Source organism: Suncus etruscus, chromosome 4 (assembly GCF_024139225.1).
Source record: "Suncus etruscus isolate mSunEtr1 chromosome 4, mSunEtr1.pri.cur, whole genome shotgun sequence".
Lineage (NCBI taxonomy): Eukaryota > Metazoa > Chordata > Mammalia > Eulipotyphla > Soricidae > Suncus > Suncus etruscus.
The window spans coordinates 88,196,060-88,216,831 of record NC_064851.1 but is presented as its reverse complement, the minus strand read 5'-3'; positions in this window follow the sequence as shown (position 1 = coordinate 88,216,831).

Sequence of the window (20,772 nt, the reverse complement as noted above, 5' to 3'; positions counted from 1 at the left end):
GCTCCAGACCCGGGGGCTCGCACCCACAGCCCGGCAGCCGCCGCCGCCTCGCTGCTGCGGGGCGAGGCGCGTCCTCAAGTCCTCACACGCCCGCCAAGTGGCCGCCCAGCCGAGCGTGGTTGTGGCGTGCGGGCGCGCGCCGAGCTGCCCCGTCAGTTGTGTTCTGGGGACTCCGGCGAGGGCGGGGACGGACGGGGTCGCGGCTGTGTCCGCCTAAGCCGGTGTGCGTGGCCCGCCTGCTCCCGACGAGCCGCGGCCGGCCGTGGCGCTCGGTGCCCGGCTGCCTGGGCCAGCGCCGTCTGTGGCTCCCGGAGTCTCTGAGACTGTCGGAGAGCGAAGCCCCTCTGTGGCGAGCCGGCCGGGCGGGTGGGGGATCCGCAGCTGCGCGAGGGGCGGGCGGGGGGCGGGAAAAGGCCTCGCGCGCGCCTGGGCCTCGCCAGAGGGCGCTCTGAGGGGCGTGCTGCACGCGACCCCAGTCTCCTCCTCAGGCCCCCCGGAGACCCCAGCAGGGCGTCTCAGACGACTGGTCCCGCGCCGAAGGATCTGAAGGTTCAGGTTCGGCGGAGTCGGGTTTTCTCTGGAGGCTGAGCCTCCCCCGCCTTCAACGGCCGGGGATTCCCGGCGCCTCTGGTGATGCTGCGGAATCTCTAGCACCACCTGCCTGGGACAGCGACAGAATGCCAACCCGGGCCTGGCTCCTGACGCCTCCACAGCACCCCCCCCCCCCACTTCACCCGTCTTCCTCCTCCTCCACCAGTCATGCCTCTTCTCGCTTCGGGAACCCAGGAGGAATTGGACCACTTCTAGGTTTTTTTGTAGACGGGAAAAGGCACATCAGACCCAACAAAAAAGCGTCTGTTTTGGCAGCACTCTGACAAGAACGTAGGCAGATTTGAGTTCCATTTGTGCCTCTGAAACTTCGCGATTTACTTAAATGTTTAAACACTTTCTCTTCCGGGCAACTGAAATCTTTCTCCCCGTGGTGTTGGAACAGTTAAATTAGGTCAAACCACTCAGCCGAGGGGGGTGAGGGGAGCCTCTTTCTGTGCATTGATCAGAGGAGCTTCAGTCCCAGAAGAGAAATACCCTGGGTATCTATCTGTCAGTAATCTTCAACCTCAACAAAGCTATCTTTCTACCCAAGGAACCTGCTCTCTGCCACAGGCAGCCCTTAAAACTACTGCAACAGACACCAATGAATAATTTACTTAACGGTAAATTTTCACATTTCTATTTATTTTCATCTTACAGAGAAAATAACATGCACTTACAAAAATTTTCTATCTTAGTTTATTATATGGGATGACTTTCCCTGAATATACTTATCGGGTAAGTAAGTAAGTATGTACGTTTACAGAAAGATAGGCAAATACCATCACTGAATCCAAATGCACTGGAAACAAAGAAGAGATAATAAGATTCATCATACAAAAATGAGTTTGAAGAGAAAAAAACAACATTTAACTAGGTGGAGGGGACCAAGAAATGGCTCAGTGATTAAAATATCTCTTTCCAGGCATCAGGCTGTTAATATACAATGCATTGTATGTGCCCAGCGAGTTCCTGGCAATGTTGATGCCTGTGCCGGGCACTCTAATGTTTAAGCAACTCTGCTGCCAGTGATCCCTGGCACTGCAAGCAATTTCTGACTTCCGTATAGCCAAGAGGGTGAGCACTACAAAGGGTGTGGCTCCAGCAAACACTGCAAGTCCAAAATTGTATGAAAACCATAACCAGGGGTTCAACCCCTGGGCAAGTATCAGGTGCACATTGCAGCAAGCCTGATCAACACTACCACTAGGATATATGTGAGTGTAGCAAGTCAGCCCCTGAAGAGGTTGACTGATGGTGGGATGGAGAATGAGGCCCTTTTCTTCCAGCTCGGAGTACGCGTCTGCCACCCGGTCTAGCCCACGGTTCTGAGGTGAAACGGCGGGTAAACAGCTCGCAGACAATCAGGCTCGTGGAAATATTTGCTTTATTCGGATGGACAAAACTGAAGTCCAAAGACTCAGATTCAGTTCCAGCCAGCCAAAAGCTCCCGGCCTTCCACAGACTCCTGTTTTTATACTCCAGAATCAGGTCCCACCCAATGGTGGGATCAGATACCAACCAATGGTGAAAGCAGAATCAGGTCCTACCCTAGGGTGGGGGCAGAATGCCAGGTCACACCCTAGGGTAGGGCACAATCACCTAATCAGTTTAGGGTGAGCAACATAGTAATCCCCCAAAATATTTACATACACATGTGAGCATACCTCAAATGTAACTTTCCTTCCGAAACACATGTGAAAACATCAAAATCAAAGAGGCGTAATCTATAGCAAGCACCATTACGTTTGAGTGTGTGAGCACAGTAACCTGATGTGCAGCTCCCTGTAAGATCATGAGCCAAGCCTGAATGGCTCACCACCCCCCACCCCCCACAGTCATTGCAACAAGCCACATCAATAAAGGCAGGAAAGGTAAAAAAATAATTTTAAAGAAAAAATATTTAGAAAACAGTGACCTATGGAGTAGGAAAAGAATAAAAATGCAATGTTTTACTTTCATTCAAAGGTACTTATGTGCTATGCACATCACTATTCATTGCAGGATTCAATACAATAGCTAAGGAGCAACTTAAATGTCCAACAACAAATGATTGAATCATGAATATGTAGTAGATATATAAATTAATAGTATATATAGTAAATATATATAATATAATTATATATTATTGCATATTGTATCACATATACACATTATATTAAACCTATATATTATGTATATTAGTACATAGTATATAATATATATTATAAATATATAAATGAATACTACATAGCTGTACAAAATGATGCAAGTTGCAATTCACTGCAACATGGATGGAACTGAAAGATATTATGTTAAATGAAGTAAGCCAAAAGAAGAAGGATAAATATAGGATGATGTCACTTATATATGGTATTTAAAATGCCTACATGGAGGAATACAGTGGTTTAAATGTGGGTTCTTGAGAACACTCTTGGTCCCAGAGTACAGAGAGGAGAAGAAAAGAAGTTAAGTGGAGGAGGAGAAAAAATATAAAATAACAAGGAACAGAGATAAGGGGACTCAGGTGCAGTGGTGGTATTAAGAAAAGATAAAACTGGAGCTGGAGAGATAGTGCAGTGGTAGGGCATTTGCCTTGCACATAGCCGATCCAAGACAGATGGTCGTTCAAATCCCAGCATTCCACATGGTCCTCCATGCCTGCCAGAAGCAATTTCTGAGTGTAGAGCCAGGAGTAACTCCTGAGCGCTGTCAGGTTTGACCCCCCCCAATACAAAGAAACAAAGAAAGCACAGAACTAAATATTCAAGCTACAAAGTCAACAATAAAATCATGAGACCCAAAGTTTAATAAACAAACTTAAATAAGTACTTGTTATGATGGTAGGCTGTTGCAAGTGATGGTAGGATGGGTGAACTCTGGGAAAACTGGTGGAGAGAGTTTGACACTGGTGGTGGAATTGGTACTGAAACATTGTATGTCTAAAACTAACTTTGAATAACTTCACTTTGTATATAATAATGCCTAAATTAAAAAAATAATGTGGGGCTGAAGCAATAGCACAGCGGTAGGGCATTTGCCATGCCGGCAGACAACTCAGAACAGACCTGAGTTCAGTTCTTGGCATTCAATATGGTCCCTAGAGCCTGCCAGGAGAGATTTCTGAGTACAGAGCCAGGGTAACTCCTAAGCACCGCTGGGTGTGACCCCAAAAACAAAAACAAAAACAATGCAATGTTTTTGTTCAGGCAAAAAGTTTCCAGTTTTTATTTCTTTAAATGTTTTGCAATCTAGAATTCAACTTATATAAAACCCAGTTACCACTGGAAAAAGACACTGAGGTTTTTTTTATATCAAAAAATTAAGCCAAATAGAACAGTTCCCTTTCACAATTAACAGACTCCTTTGTTCTTCCCCAACACTGTCATTCTCCAGCTTTTCTACCTCAAATTTGTGAAGAAAATTGAAAAATTATTACATATTGGACTGTAGCTTATAACCTTGTGAGCATAAAATTCTCATAGTTCAGAGCTGTTTGCCCTTGAAATGCCCACTAAATGTAAATGTGAATAAAATGCACCTCAGCTAAACCTGACAGCAAATCATGGTAGATATCTCTATTAAAAAAATAGTTATGGTAATAGGTGTCTTACTTGAATGACTGGTTGCTTTATGCCCTCTTTCTTCCTATTTGGCTTGCTTCCCTTTGAATGTTTTTGGCATGTCACAACTTGTGTTTGTGTCTGCATTTTAGTGCCTGCATTTGCATTTGGTCATTTCTCTAGAGCACCTACTGAATCCAAATGATCTAAATATTTCTCCACTGAGTGAAGAAGAAAACCAAAATGTGAGATGAACTACATGAGAGATATAAAATTTTAATCTATAATAAAAAGCAGTTCCCAGCCTCACATTTTTATTATCCCACATTATTAAAATAATGCTATATCAGATCCCTTCTTATTCTCCAAATAATTACCCATTTCCTAAAAGATAGCAAAATGGCATTTGAGAGATCAGATAATGAATGTCAGAAGAAAAGTGGCGGGGCTGGAGAAATAGCACATTGTAGGGCATTTGCCTTGCACACTGCAGACCCAAGTTCTATCCCCAATATGCCATATGGTTCCCCAAGCCTGCCAGCATTGATTTCTGAGCATATAGCCAGGAGTAACCCTTGAGCACTTTCAGGTGTGGCCCCATAACAAAACAAACTAGCAAAAACAAGTGGCATAGCAGTGTGCCTAACATAAATTAAACAAGAAAACTATGGGAAACGCTGATATTCCTTTTCTTTTTTTTTCCTACTGCCCTTTAGTTTTAAAAATTTACCTTCCATTAACACTGAACAAAAAGAAAATGGACTAATTGCTGCAGGTATGAGATGACTGTATAGCTTTTTAATGGTGTCATTAAAGTCCAGGAAAACACTTTACTTCTCTCTCAGCTCATAATACTGAAACTTTTTATTCTATTCAACATAGTAGATCATCTATTAGCTCATCTGAATTTCACTTGAGATATTTTTTAGTTCTTTTGAATTTCTTCAGAAAGCAGGCTCTCAGATTCACTTTAATGTAATTCATGTGGGAGAGAGTATAATCTATCTGTGTTTTAGATCTTAGATGAGTGAGCATTTTGACCCATCTGTTTAGCATAGACTGTACTTGTATGTTGTACTTGATGAAAGTATGGAAAGTATGCTCAAAATGTGACTGAAGACCATTCCCAAATTGCTGAATAGTTACCTGGAATTGCTGTGTGGCTGCAGTTGCATGGTGGCCCATATGCTTTCCTTGTGTCATTACTATACTAATTTTTGCCTCTTATGTCGGGTTGAAGCTGCTCATCACACAAATACATTACTACGGCATCCTAAATAATAGGATTACTTTTTATCAGGGATTTAGCTTAGGTATAGAGCAATGTTCCATACGTATAGAAACCCTGGATTCAATATCAAAAATAAAAATACCCAAATATTTTGGGCCGGAGCGGTAGCGCAAGCCATAAGGAAGTTCAATTCCCCAGTGTCCCATATGGTCCCCCAAGCCAGGAGCGATTTCTGAGCACATAGCCAGGAGTAACCCCTGAGTGTCACAAGGTGTGGACCAAAAATAAAACAAACAAAACATGGTCCTATTCTTGCTGCATCCTCACAAGATAACAAACAATGTTCTCTATCATTTCACTCCTTACAAGGAAAATAATCTGATCATGAGGATCTTTTCCCCAGAGTGAGAGTATTTGCCTTGTACTTGACCAATCCTAAACATCCCATATGATCTCCCAGGCACTACTAGGAGTGATTTCTGAGTGCAGAAATTGGAGTAATCCATGACCATTTCGAGGTATGGTTCCAAACCAATAAAAACATGAGGATCCTTCCCTCATAATCTACATTAGGCCCTCCAAATACCATCACAATGGGAAATAAGTTATAGCACAAAAATTTTCAGGGAACACTCATTCCTTAATAATGACACAAATTTGAAATATTTTGTGATTTGAAATAGTCAATAATTATCTAAATTGAGAACTCTAATTCTCAGAAAAACAATATGTTTTTAATGGATAATTTTAATTTTGTTTCCCTCTAACATTTTATATTTTAAAATACTTTTAAGATTCTGATGCAAAAAATTTGGGTAGATTTGTAGAAACTCATATGTGTAATTTATATGCTGACTCTAAATTAAGTTGATAGGTAAAAGGGGAGACATGTTTATTAGAAACTGAGCCAAAGAACTCTATTTTAATTCCAACTCTACTGAACAGCTGGGTTAATTTTAGGCAACTAAAAAATTTCTGGTTTTGTGTTTGCTAATATTAAAATAAAATAGGAATAATAATAGTATGCCCTTCAGTACATAAGCAGACAAAATAATTTATATTAAAACATCATTAAAATTATTTTTAAACTTTTAAGTAAATTTTAAATCTGAGCACTATGAAGTACATAGATTAAAATTAATTTTTCCCACAATTTTAAAGTTACATAAAAATACTGGACAGTAGGCATTCTATAATTGTGATAGTTAGAAGTAGGAAACCTAAGACACACAATATTACATTAAATTATACCTCAGACTAAAAGACACCCAACTTTTAGGAAAAAATATCAACACATCAGATAAAATATTAGATATATATAAAATACTCACAAAAGGAAAAAAATCTCAAAACCCTATCAATATATGGCAAGAAAAAAATGAACAGACACTTATATAAAGAAGACACCCAACTTTTAGGAAAAAATATCAACACATCAGATAAAATAAGATATTAGATATATATAAAATACTCACAAAAGGAAAAAAAATCTCAAAACCCTATCAATACATGGCAAGAAAAAAATGAACAGACACTTATATAAAGAAGACAGATAGCCAAAGAAAGGTACATAAAAAAGTACTCAGGTTAATCCAAATCATGATAATAATATATCATCTCACACCAGTTAGAATGACACATCAAAAATAAAATTTTAAAACCTAAAAACAATCTGTGTTGGTAAGGATATGGGAAAAAAAGGAACTCTCATTCACTGCTAGTGGAAATAATGTTTGATTGAAGTTCTATGAAAAATTATATGGAGATTCCTTTTTATATAAAAAGCAAGAATTAGGACTGGAGTGGTGGCGCAGCAATAGGGTATTTGCCCTACACGCGGCTGGCTAGGACAGACCATGGATCTATCCTGGCATCTCATATGGTCCCCCAAGCCAGGAGCAATTTCTGAGCTCATAGCCAGGAGTAACCCCTGAGCATCACGGGGTGTGCCCCCCACCAATAAAGGCAAGAATTAATGTGTTATATAACCCAGAAATCCCACTCTGGTTCCTCAGAACACAAAACATTCATTCAAAAGGATACATGTACACCATTATTCATTATTCATTGGACCATTTAGCTCAATAACTAGCCTATAGAATCAACACAGGTGTTGAGAGATGAGTGGATAGTGAAAATGTGGGTATGCGGCCCGGAGAGATAGCACAGTGGCATTTGCCTTGCAAGCAGCCGATCCAGGACCAAAGGTGGTTGGTTCAAATCCCGGTGTCCCATATGGTCCCCCGTGCCTGCCAGGAGCTATTTCTGAGCAGACAGCCAGGAGTAACCCCTGAGCACCGCCAGGTGTGGCCCCCCCCAAAAAAAAACAAAAAAAAACAAAAAAAAAAACAAAACAAAAAAAAGGAAATGTGGGTATGTGTTTATATACGCAGTTATAATACTGTGCAGTTGCAAGCAATGATGAAATTACACAATTTGAAGCAATTTGGACATATATGATGTCACTTATCTTAGATATACGGGATAACAGGTGAATAGAATAACCAAAGTATATAGAATAGCAAGATATTTAAAGAGAGACACTTCTATAACCCTTGACCCTGTATTATATCAAGAACAGAGACAGGGAAGGAAAGAAATCTAGAGGGTGAAATTGAGGGAGGCTGATGGGAAATAGCAGAAGCAGAGGTCAGCAGCTTCTGGTACATGAGTGAATAGAGGAGTAGTGTAGCTATAAAATATATAAATCACAAAGTTAACAATTCTGAAAGGATGGGACCTAACTGTAACAAACAAACTTTAAAATGTGCCTATCAAGGAGGCAGGATTGGTGCTAGAGGGAAGACTGGAGAAACTGGTAAAGGGAAGTTGACTGGTGGTAGGACTAATGCTAGAATATTGTAGCTTGATACTTAACTATGAATAACTTTGTAAATCACAGTATCTTTTTAAATGATCTCCAAGTTCATATCCTCTTTAATTCTGAGGGCATTGTCTGAACCATGGTTTGGGGAAAATTCTTGGACCTGGTATAGGCATTTAATGGGGGATTCAGTTGGCCCATCAGATGTAAATTTCTTGGAGCAGAGAACTGATAATTCCCAAGAAATGTTTGTCCAGCGGACTTGTTGTGGATGTTTCTGCCCCTATGTGGATTACTGGCAATATTTCTGAGATTCAGGTCATGGTACTGACACTACATTCCCTTCATATTATTTGTCTATTTCTCAATCTTCCCTGCCCAAAAACTGTGGTTACAGCTAACTCTGCTGGGCCTCTGAAGCACGGCAGACATTTTGCTTCCCTCTGCTTGCTTCAGACTGGGAACTTTGATTCTTTCTGGCATCCATCCCCTGAGGGCTCGCTTCTCCTGAGATGAGTCTTCCTGCCACAAGGGGTGGAATCAGAGGAGCGCAGCCGCTCCACTTCGCTTCGCAGCACACTCCACCTAGCCAATGAATACCACCACAATATGTAGAAAAACCCACAATACAAGCGTGACAATGGGGAAACTATACAGACCAACATCAGGCATAGAGAATGAAGATGGCAATTCTGATGACCTGACCAAGTTAGTCTTTCAGACATAGAGTTTAGAGAAGAAATATGGAGGATGTTCACAGAACTCAAAGAAAGTATAGAACACTAATAAGAATCAAGAGAATATGAAGATAGAAATCAGAAAAATCCAAACTAAAATATCTGGTCAAATAATAATTGTCTGAAAAACTCAGTAGACATATTATTTGGCTATTTCTCCCTTGTAAAATTTCAGGCCAAAATATGGCCTCAATCAAATTGTTTTGCCCAGAGAAATCCCAGCACCAAACGCTAAACAAAGACAAGCTTCCTCTCTCCTTGTCAGCCATGTTTACATCTAAAAGCCAAACCAGGCACAAAATTCACATTTCTTTGACCTGTCCCTCTGCTATCTCAAAAGCAACCTCTGCCTGGTAGCCTGAAGATCTGTAAAACTGGTCCAGCTACAAATATTAGGCAACACCCTCCTTTTTATTATGCTACTTTCTCCCTTCTATCTTCTTATATAGACCCTTTCCACCTGAGCTGCCTAGTCAGTCATTTTGTTAAGTAAATACTAACATGCCTACTGTTAATATTTCTGTTTTTCTCTACACTCCTGCCTTTTGTCAATGAAGAAATTCCTTTCATGCCTAAGACTGTGGTTTTGCCTTATATATACTCTCATTATGGAGATTAAATTTTGTCACACTTTTGACAGGATGTGGGTCCCCATACAATTTATTTGTGTGGTTTTTCATTTCTCATTTATCTCATATTTCATGTTTTACCCACTTCCTGAAGTAGACTCATTGAAGCCCACTGGAGCCGTGGGACAGAAGTCGCCCACAGCAGAAAATAGTACTTAATTAGAGCATCTCAATAAGTAGGAGAGTCAGAGACCTTGATTCTGAGCTGCAAAGACCACTGTGATTCACAAGGCAGGGTTTCGGTAAGAAATCGCTTAACAAAGGAGCCTAAAGAATTCTGTAAAAAAATTTATTTTGGAAAAATTTCTAAGCTATGCATGTACAGAGAAAAATTCTACAAGGTCAAGATCAACAAGCTGCTGGGAAAATATAGAATTGAATAAAAATGTTATATGAAGCAAATGCTGAGGGGACAAAAGCTAGTCTTTAGGCACAATAATTATAAGGAGTACTTAGTAAAACTCTGGACATTTAACTATGTCTTTAAAAAAATTACCACAGCCTAGATGCAAGAATCACACCATACCAGTAAGATCTATCCCCCTAAAACTAAGGATATCAGATCTTCTTTAACAGAGTCTAAAACTAATAATTTGATAAAGTATTATTTTCTATCTTAAACAGTACTTTTTTGAAAGATACATCATCTAAAATATCAATATTACCTACATACATACACCCAAGATTTAATGAAAATTGCCACAAATGCAAAGAAACAGAGGGGAAAGACTCATGTTATAGGCAAAAGAAAACCTAAAGCAAGGAGTATAAAATGTACTGTCATTAAATAACAAATGATGTGAGTTTGTCATCCCATTTCTGTTACAAAATTTCTGCTGTTGCAGCATGAGTGCAGCTGTTAACAATAGGCAAATAGTGCAAGCAGCTGTGTTTCAATAAAATTGTATTTATAGATATTGACTTTTACATAATTTTGTGACAAGAAATAGTTTTATTGGGCTAGAAATGTGGCTCAGTGGTAAAGCACATGCCATGCAAGTGTGAAATCCTAAGTTCAATTGCAGTCACTCCAAAAATATTAACTTTTTATTTTTAAAAATTAGTTTGTTGAATTTCAGGAGTATTTTATTTACTTCTTTGAGAAAGTCAGGTGTACCCTTAGATGGATAGCATTAAATCTGTACAATGTTTTTGGGAGTATTGCCATTCTAATGATGTTAGTCTTTCTAGTCCATGAATAGTATATTTGTCTTCAAAATAATCAGTTTTGCCCCCACCCCATCCCATTTGCTTCCAGCCACATAGAGGCCAGCTGAGGAGCTCGATCCACCTCGGGACAGTGCGTGGAACTCAGACCGGACCGAAAAAAAAAATCAGTTTCTTGGGATGGAAAGATAGTATAGCATGTATGTATAACCTCACATGTATATAGTTCAATTCCCAACACCGCAATATAGTTCCCTGAGCACCACTAAAATGATCCATGGGTACAACCAAGTATGGCCCTAAAACAAAACCAAAAACAGTCAATAAAACTATGCTACTTCAATTGAAAATGTAAGAGCTATTTTAAGTTTGATGATTAATATAAAGACAGATCTATACCCATCATAAATAAAGATGCAAAATTCTACAACAAAATATTAGCAAGCAGCTACAACACATACAAGGATTATATACCAGGATCAAGTGAGATTTATCCTAGAAACATAAATATGAGCATCTGGTTGTTAATTAATGTAATACACTATGCTAGTAGAATAAAAGATAAAATCTTCATAAGCATTTGACAAAATCTAACATCTATGCATCATAAATTCTCTGAAAACTCTTTTAATAGAAGGGCAGTTCCTGAATATAAAAGATTACTATTAAAAAGCTGCAGTGAAAGTTATATTTAATATTTAAAGATGGATAGTTCCCCAATGTCAGGAGTGAGCTACAAATATCTTCTCATAAATTTTATTCACTGTTGTGCTGGGGGATCTAGCCAGTTCAATTAGTAAGAAGAAATATATAAGGCAAAAAAGGACAAACCTTTCTCCATTCACAAATGTCATTAACCTACCTGTAAAATAGTAAGGAAGCAACAAAAACAAAACCATAACATTGTTGAAACAATATTGGCAATATTGTATAATATTGTAAAAATGGCAATATTCCCCCAATATTTACAAATTCAATGCAATCTCTGTAAAATCTTTGGGGTTTGGTTTTTATTTTTTTCAAAATTGACAAACTGATCGTAAAACTTAAAAGAAAATTAAAAATATCTTGGATAGTCAAAATAATTGTTGAAAAAGGAACAAAATTGGAGGGCTTTAAAACTTCCTGTCAAGGAGCCAGAGCGGTGGTGCAGTGGTAGGGCATTTGTCTTGCAAGCAGCTAACCTAGGACAGACTGCAGTTCAATCCCTTAGCGTCCCAGATGGTCTCCCAAGCCAGGTATGATTTCTGATTGCATAGCCAGGAGTAGGAGTAACCCCTGAGTGTCACCGAGTGTGGCAAAAACAAAACAAAACAAAACAAAAACAAAAACAAAAATAAAAATGTCAAATTTGGTTTATCAAAGCACTATAACACCAGCTTATTAATAATAGACATACTGATAGAAGAGAAAGAATTCAGTGTGCAGAAATAGATTATTATACTTATGACTAATTGAATGATTTACTAACAAAATTAAATTAGGAAAGACTAGTCTTTGTAAAAACTAGTACTGAGACAATTGGATATCTAATGAAAACATATAGACTAGAACTTTGTCATGACGTACACAAAAATTATCTCCAAATAGGTGATATATTTAAATAAAAGTCTAAGGGTAGAACCTTTTTACTTTTTTGGGTTTTGTTTTATTGAGATCATTGTGAATTACAAATCTTTCATAGTTGTATTTTAGGCATAGTGTGACAGTGAATTAGGGCCATTGACACCACCAGTGTTGGCCTCCCCCCACCAGAGCTCCCAGGAGGCATTCCATATCTCCACCCTTAACCCCTAAGTCTACCAGTGAACAGGTTCATTTTGTATTTAGTTTGTTGTAGTTTGGGTCTCTTGATTCTATTATCATTGACTTTGGCTTGGGTTTTTAGTTCTGACCATTTATTTTCCACCCAGTGCACCTGAGACCACCTAGTACTTGGGACCCATCCACTTTTTTTCTTTTCTTTTCTCATTTGTAGAAAGACATAGAAATATGAGGTAAGATAAAGTGATTCATGTTCCAAGATTCTATGAAAAAGGCGGGAACCCATATCTAGGACATACAAATAAAAATTAAAAGTGTGTGTGTGTGTGTGTGTGTGTGTGTGTGTGTGTGTGTGTGTGTGTGTGTGTGTGAAGGTTTTTTCGGGTTTTGGTTTTTGGTGTTTTGCATAGGTGCAGTAAAGATTGAGAAAATTAGAAAGAAAATTTTCCTGGCCTAAAAGAAACAGGGTGTCTCTACCCATGAAGCATACTGTCATAAGACTTACTACAAACTTCAGGCATATTAATTGTCCAAACCCAAGGTCTTTCTTTATGGTCCCAGGAAAAGTTCTACACAGTCACTGTTGTCGTAGTCAGTCTTCTATAATTAGAGATCTTGGTTTTTGCACAGATACTAGGATGAAGCCAGGTGGCATGGAGTGTCTTCTGATTTCATCTCACTGTTAGGTGACGAGGAAGGGAAACCTGCCCTTAGATCGGTGCTTCTCAATTATTTTCTGTCATGCCTCCCTAGGAAGAAGAAAAACATTTTTTGTGCCCCCACAAGACTGTAAATAGTATCTTTATTTTAAAACAAAACACTTTAACCTGCAAAACAAAAATATATAAAATAATTTGAGCTGATTTGGGGGGGCCCACACCCGTAGGTGCTCAGGGGTTACTCCTGGCTATCTGCTCAAAAATAGTTCCTGGCAGGCGCAGGGGACCATATGGGTCGGCTGCTTGCAAGGCAAATGCCTCTATGCTGTCTCTTCGACCCCCTTGAGCTGATTTTTTAATCAGAGGTGATGTCTGGATTAATGGCTACAATGAGCACGTTTTGCAATGTATAGCTTTTCGAAGCGGGGTTTGAAGAAGGACACAGCAACTCTCAGCTCCAGAGACATACAGAGACATAAACTCAGGGCTTAGCTTGTTATGGCAGTGTTTGCCGAAGTCAAACGCGCCCCCTTTTATGGAGCTTCATGCCCCTCTGGGGGGCGCGCCCCACTATTTGAGAAGCACTGCCTTAGATCAAAGTTGTTGTTCTTTTTTCATCATCAGGGTGATCACCTACCCTTGAGCAAGTTGGTGCCAGGGTGGCATTAGGGCCTCCTCAGGGGAAGTTTGATTCCTGGGGCTGGTGCAGAAAACCATGCCAGTTCTAAGGTTGGAATCCAAGGTTTGGAGTTGGAAGTCTGATGTCCAATCAACTGAGGTTCAAGTCAAATCCCCATGACAAATGTTAAGTATCTTTTCGTTTTTGTGGATTTTTTAGGTCACAAAAAGGAGTCTATGGAGCTATTATGTAAGTACATAGAATAAAATCTTAGAGATATTGGCTTAAGAAAAATTTTCCTTGATATCAAACCAAAACCAAATCAAAACCCAAACCATAACAAATTTTGAAACTGGAAAAAACCTTATGAAGGTTTAAAACCTTTCGATTTACAAAAAAATTATTATACAAGATGAATATGCAAGCAAAATATCAGGAGGAAAACATTTGCCAAAAACATATGACAAAGGACATGTTCTCAGACTATATAATAAATTCTTGAAACTCAGTAAGAACAAAGTAATTTAATAAAAAAATGCAACAAAAAATACTGGGAGAACCCAAGTAATAGAAGTTAGGGCATGTGTCTTGCACTCAGTTGACCTGAGTCAATACTCAGCATTTCATATGGTCCTCCAAGTACCACTAAGATAAATTTCTGAGTGAAGACTCAGTTATAACTCCTAAGCACTGCCAGGTGTGGCCCCAATATAAAAAATAAGACTTAGAGTTGAAGCTAGTTGGAAATAGATAGTGCAATGAGTAGGACACTTACCTTGCACACAGCCAACCTTTGTTTGATTTTTAACACCCCATGTGGTCATTGGAGTTCCTCTGAGCAACAGAGCTAGGAGTAAACCCTGAGCATAGTTAGGTATGTACCCTCAAAAACATATCTAACGCCAATAACTATTACGAAAGAAAGCAAATTAAAATAAAAATATGCTATTTCACACCCACTATGAATTAATTTTTTAAATTATAACAAAAGAAAACAACTTGCCAGCAAATGTAGGCAAGATACAGGGAACAAGGGCACTCATAGATTAGTGATGAAAAAATAAAATGCTGGCACCATTTTGAAAATCAACTTGACAGATTCTTAAAATACCAAATGTAAATTTACATCTTGATCCAGATATCTCACTCAAGAGAGTATACTCAAGAAAAATAAAATCATATAACTCAACAATGACTTACAAACAAGTATTTATAGAAGCATTGTAATGGCCAGCAATTAGAAAAATATCATTCTGTTAACTGGTTTATAAATAAATAAAAATAAATATGTTATAGTCACAATGAAACCTTACCAATAATAAGAAATAAACTATTGATATAGGTCAATATATACATGAACCTCAAACACATACTAAGTGATAAAAGCTAAACCAAAGGGCCTTGTGATCAAAATTTCTCTGTGCTATACACTCCATTTCTTTTATCACCATTAATTTGTTTCCTGCACTTGAATCAATAAAAATACCCATGATTTGAATTTCTGCTTTTCCATTTTCTGACAAAAAGATATGCTTTTCTAAATCCTACTGAAAGTTTTATTTATAATTGGTTTGTGTGTTGCTATCTTGATTGCCCTTGTTAAATGGCAGCAGTGTGAATGGTTTACAAATCTGAAGCTAAAGTATGATCTTTAATTTCCACTTTTGACACCTTTAAAGGAGAGGCATCTCGAATATTAAAAAGTTGCAAATTCAGGCAGTTCTGCTTCTACATTTAAGTGCCATCTCTTGAGACACCTGCTGTCAATAATAGGGACAGATAGATGACATCTTCAGCTGTAGATTCTGGGGATTCCGACACAAGGTCACCCAACCGAGATGTTAGTGGTCTCTGTTAAGTAGCATCTGCAGCAGTTAGTTTCTGCTGAAACTTCTGGAAAGAGCTAGGTGATCATGTATGCTCATGACCCAAAGTTGTTGCAAGAAAATGAGATGAAACTGTGATTTGGGTACAGCTGGGCAGACAAACCTCCCCTTTATGCTCATCCTTTTCTTTCCCTTAAAGACTGTGGTGCACTGGCCTTTGGTCTAGAACTTACAAGCTTCTGTACTTCATGCTGCTCTGCTGATCCTACAGCCACCATTCTGGGGAGAAGGGATCCCATGTAGAGCAATTGGGGATATTTCCCAGATCAACTGAGAAACAGTCTGGTGCATAAGACCTGCTTCACTCCACCCCTCCTCTCCTGCAGCAACTATAGGCAGCTGTAAGCAGGCTGCTCAGCTGTGACTCAGAGTTCTGCTCTATTTTAGAACCTTGCTTTTTTAAAGGTTTTTTATTGATTGAGGTTTGCAATTTACAAAACTATTAATGATAATTTACCATGCACACAATCCCAACATCACATCCCTTTGGCAAGGAAACCAACCCTCCTCACAACCCCTCAACTCAGTGTGTGGATTAGTTCTCCCATTGTGTTGCAATTGGCTCTTTGTTACTATCTTGCTAGATATCTTTAAGTTCCACACATGATGACTTTATCTACCTCTTTCTGACTGACTGTATTTATCAAGATGATATCCTCTAGTTTCATTCATGTTGCTGCAAATTGCAAGATTGTGTTTTCCCTTAGAGCTACATAGTATTATTGTGTAAATATACTACAATTTCTTACTCCTTTTATCTGTAGTTGGATTGTTTTCATATCTTGGCTATTTTGGTAAGGGCAAACATAAACATTTGTTTTGTTTGGAGAACATATGCCAATATGTGATATCACTGAGTCATATGGGAATTGTATTCCAATTTTATGAAAGCTCTCCATATTTCTTTCTATACAGGATAAACCAAAGAGTTACCCAACAACAGTGTTAGAACTTAGTATGATTATCTTGATTTTAATAAATAATTTCACCAATGAAGTTATTCAAGTATTCTAGAACACAGAATGTTTCACCAGGTCATAATGCTGTAGTAAAGAAACTACATATTCTCTGTTCTTTACCCCTTACTCTCAGCAGCATTGAGAAAAATGTTGCCCAATTATTGGGGTTGATGGCAACACCCATTTGAAACTGACCACCACCTACCACTCTTACCTGGCCTCCCCAAAACCCACTCCATTGTACCATTGTGAAGATGTTTCACGCCTTAAAGCCATCAGTCAGTGGCACAAAATCCCAAGGGCTGAGTCTATGAAGGAGAGAAACAGCTTTTTTTGAAGGAGAATCAGGAGCTTTATATTTACATTTTTGTATGAAGAGGGCCTTCCACATGGTGCCCTGATGGTTCAGAGGTCCCAATGGCGATTCTCTGTCAGCTAGGTCTGTGAATCAGTGCCAAGACATAATGCTGTAATGCTGCTTGAACCCTATTTCACCAGAATACCCAGGCCACAAGGGCAGTGATAAGAAAAAGGGTAAGAATACAGAGAACAACCCTGTGCAAAAATTAAGGGCCAGGAAATAGAATAGTGGCTAAAACATATGCCTACCATACACCTCAATGAGGTTTAATTCCCAGAGTTGGTGTGGTCAGGTTTATTTATTCAGATGAAAAACCTTTTTCTTTAATATTAAACATAGATTCTTTAAAGTCAGAGAGAATTAGTTATCCCATATAGCAGTGTTTCAGCACTGAGTTTTGAAATAAGCATCAATTCAGTAACAATGTGTCTTCTGCTTCCAAAGTCTTTATTTTAAAGCAGTGACTAGACTATTCAATATACTTATGTTATTTTAGATTTACCTGGAACCCAGGTAAGCTCGTCCTTTTGTATGTGGCGCAAGTTTCTTACTTTGTCACTCAGACTTGAAAATGCCACATCCTCTAGTCAGTAATAAACCTTATAGCAGTCAAGAACCTTACTGAAGTGCAATTTTACCTGTGGCAAATTAGTTAAAATTCAGCTTTAGCAAGGTCATGAGACCTTTGATCATAAGTTGTTTTTGTATTGATTCAGTTTTAAAATAAAATATTCTATGACATTCTTCAAAGAAGTGGATAAAACTTCTGAAATTCTTTGAAACAATAAACACCCTCGAATAGCTAAAGCAATCCTTGGAAAAAGGAATATAGGGGCACTACTTTACCCAATTTTAAACTGTATTACAAAGCAAGAGTTATCAAAACGACATGATATTGGAATAAAAACAGACCCTCAGATCAGTGGAATGGGCTTGAGTACTTAGAGAATATTCCCCAGACAAACAATCACCTAATTTTTGATAAATGAGCAAGAAATCCTAAATAGAACAAGAAAAGCCTCTTCAACAGGTGGTGTTGGCACAACTGGTTAGCCACTTACAAAAAAGTGAACTTAGACCCCCAACTAACACCATGTACGAAGGTAAAACCCAAATGGATTAAAGACCTTAATGTCAGACCTGAGACCATAGGTGTATAGAACAACACATAGGTAAAACACTTTATGACATTAAGACTAAAGGCATCTTTAAAGATGGAATAGCACTTTCCAAACAAGATAAACAGATGGGAATATATTAAGCTGAGAAGCTTCTGCACCTCAAAGGAAACAGTGCCCAGAATACAAGAGCCACCCACTGAGTGGGAGAAACTATTCACCTAATACCCATCAGATAAGGGGTTAATATCCAAAACATACAAGGCACTGTATATTTACAGAACTTTACAAAACAAAACAAAAAAAATGTAATCCCATCAGAAAATGGGGAGAAGAAATGAACAATTTGTCAAAGAAGAAATACAAATGGCCAAAAGGCACAAGGAAAAAATGCTCCACATCACTAATCATCAAGAGATGCAAATCATGGGGCCGGGCAGTGGCGCTGGAGGTAAGGTGCCTGCCTTGCCTGCGCTAGCCTAGGATGGACCGCAGTTCGATCCCCCGGCGTCCCATATGGTCTCCCAAGAAGCCAGGAGCAACTTCTGAGCGCATAGCCAGGAGTAACCCCTGAGCGTCACAGGGTGTGGCCCAAAAAAAAACAAAACAAAAAAAAAAAGAGATGCAAATCAAAACAACTATGAGGTACCATCTCATGCCACAGAGATTGGTGCACATCACAAAGAACGAGAACAAGCAGCCTGAGGCTTCTCGCACTGCTGATGGTAGGGGACTTTCCCCGTCTCCACCCCTTCCCAAACCGACCCCAACCGCATCTCAGAGGCTTCCGGCACCTGCTGACCTAGGGGACCTCCCCCTGCCTCCGCCCCACCCCAATTGCATGCCTGAGGCTTCTGGGGCTGGCAGACAGTAGGGGACCTTCCTCTGTCTCTGCCCCTGCCCCACCGAGTCTCTGCACCCCTGGGACGGGATAGGAACTACAGGTGGAAGGGACTTGCAGCAGAGGCCTGTATGGGGTGGAGCTCCACTGACTTCCACATAGGGGAGGAGGACAAGGGAGCCAGGCTCTACAGCGCCCTCCACCATTGTGGCCACGTGTGGTACTGCACTGGCTGGCAACAAGAGCAGGCAATTAATCAAGCTCTGCTAGAGGGCACTCTAGAGGCCAATCCTCAACCAGCCCACCCAACAGTCAAAGCCAGAGCTGCAATCCAGAGAAGAGACCCAGCCCCCACACCACTGAGAGCAAAAACAGGCTGAAATAGGAAGGCACTGCTCTTCAAACCACACTAATAAATGCAAAAAAACATGGGTAGACTGAGAAGGACCCTAACAGCTGGAGATAATGAGAAAAGCCCAAGTAAGTTCCCAAGTCCACCAAAACGCAGAGATCCAAGAGATGAAGATTTAAAAGCAGCCATGAGAAAGGAAATGCAAGCCATGGTGAAGGAAATGAGAAAAACCACTAGCCACTGAGTACAAGAAATCCATGGAGGAATGAATTAGCCAAATTAAAGAAGATCTGATACAAAACATGAGAGACTTCATACAAAAGGAAATAAAGGAATTTAAAAACACAGTTAAAAGCTATAAAAGCAGAATCACAGAGTTGGAGAAGCACATAGAAGTACTCGAAGGAAAACTGCAAAACAAAAAGACCAGGAAACCTACAAGGAAATAAGAGGTAAGGTATTGGAAGGAAAAGTCCAATACTTAATGAACAAAGACAAAAGAAATAATCTAAGAATTGTAGGTATACCAGAAGGGGAGGAAATAGGGAAAGGGGAAGAACAAGTAGTGAGGGAAGTAATAGCAGAAAACGTTCTCACCCTCTGGAAAGAAGCTTCAGTACAAATCCAGGAAGTGAAAAGAGTCCTCGATAAAATAGACCCTAATAAACCAACACCAATACATATAGTAATCCAAATGGCAAAACAAAAACAAACAAAAAAAACAAAGAGAAAGATGAACTCCTTAAAACAATCAGGTAAAAAATAAACCTCAAGTACAAAGGAAAGGACATAAGAATCAAACCAGATCTCCCATTTGAAACAATTCAAGCAAGAAGACAGTGGAATGAAATATTTAAAAGACTGAATGAAAGAAATTTCCAGCCTAGGGTACAATACCCAGCAAAACTATCATTCATATGGGATGGTAGCCTAAAAACATTCTCAAACAAAAACGATCTTGCATTATTTGTGCAAACAAAACCGATCCTAAACAACCTACTCAGAGACAAACTACACAATCTAAACCCCCGACTATAACAACAACCACCCTACAGAACACAACTGCACAACAGCCCTCTCTGTCAATAATGCCCCTAAATGTTAACTGAATAAACTCTCCCATTAAAAGACACATAGTAGAGAATTGGATTAGAAAACATAAACCAGACTTCTGCTGCATGCAAGAAACACAAAGTACAGGACAGGCATAGGCTTAGAATAAAATGATGGAAATCAATATTTCAGTCCAATGGGAAACAAAAAAGAGCAGGGACAGCCATTCTTATATCACACCAAATTCCATTCAACCTCAAGAAAGTAATCAGAGAAAAGAGGGTCATCACATACTAATCACGGGTACACTAGATCAAGAGGTACTAACCCTAATCAATATATATGCACCTAATGTAGAGTGAACAAAATATGTGAGGCAGTTGCTCACTAACCTGGAGAAACAGATTAAGGGAAATGTGATAATAGTAGGAGATATTAA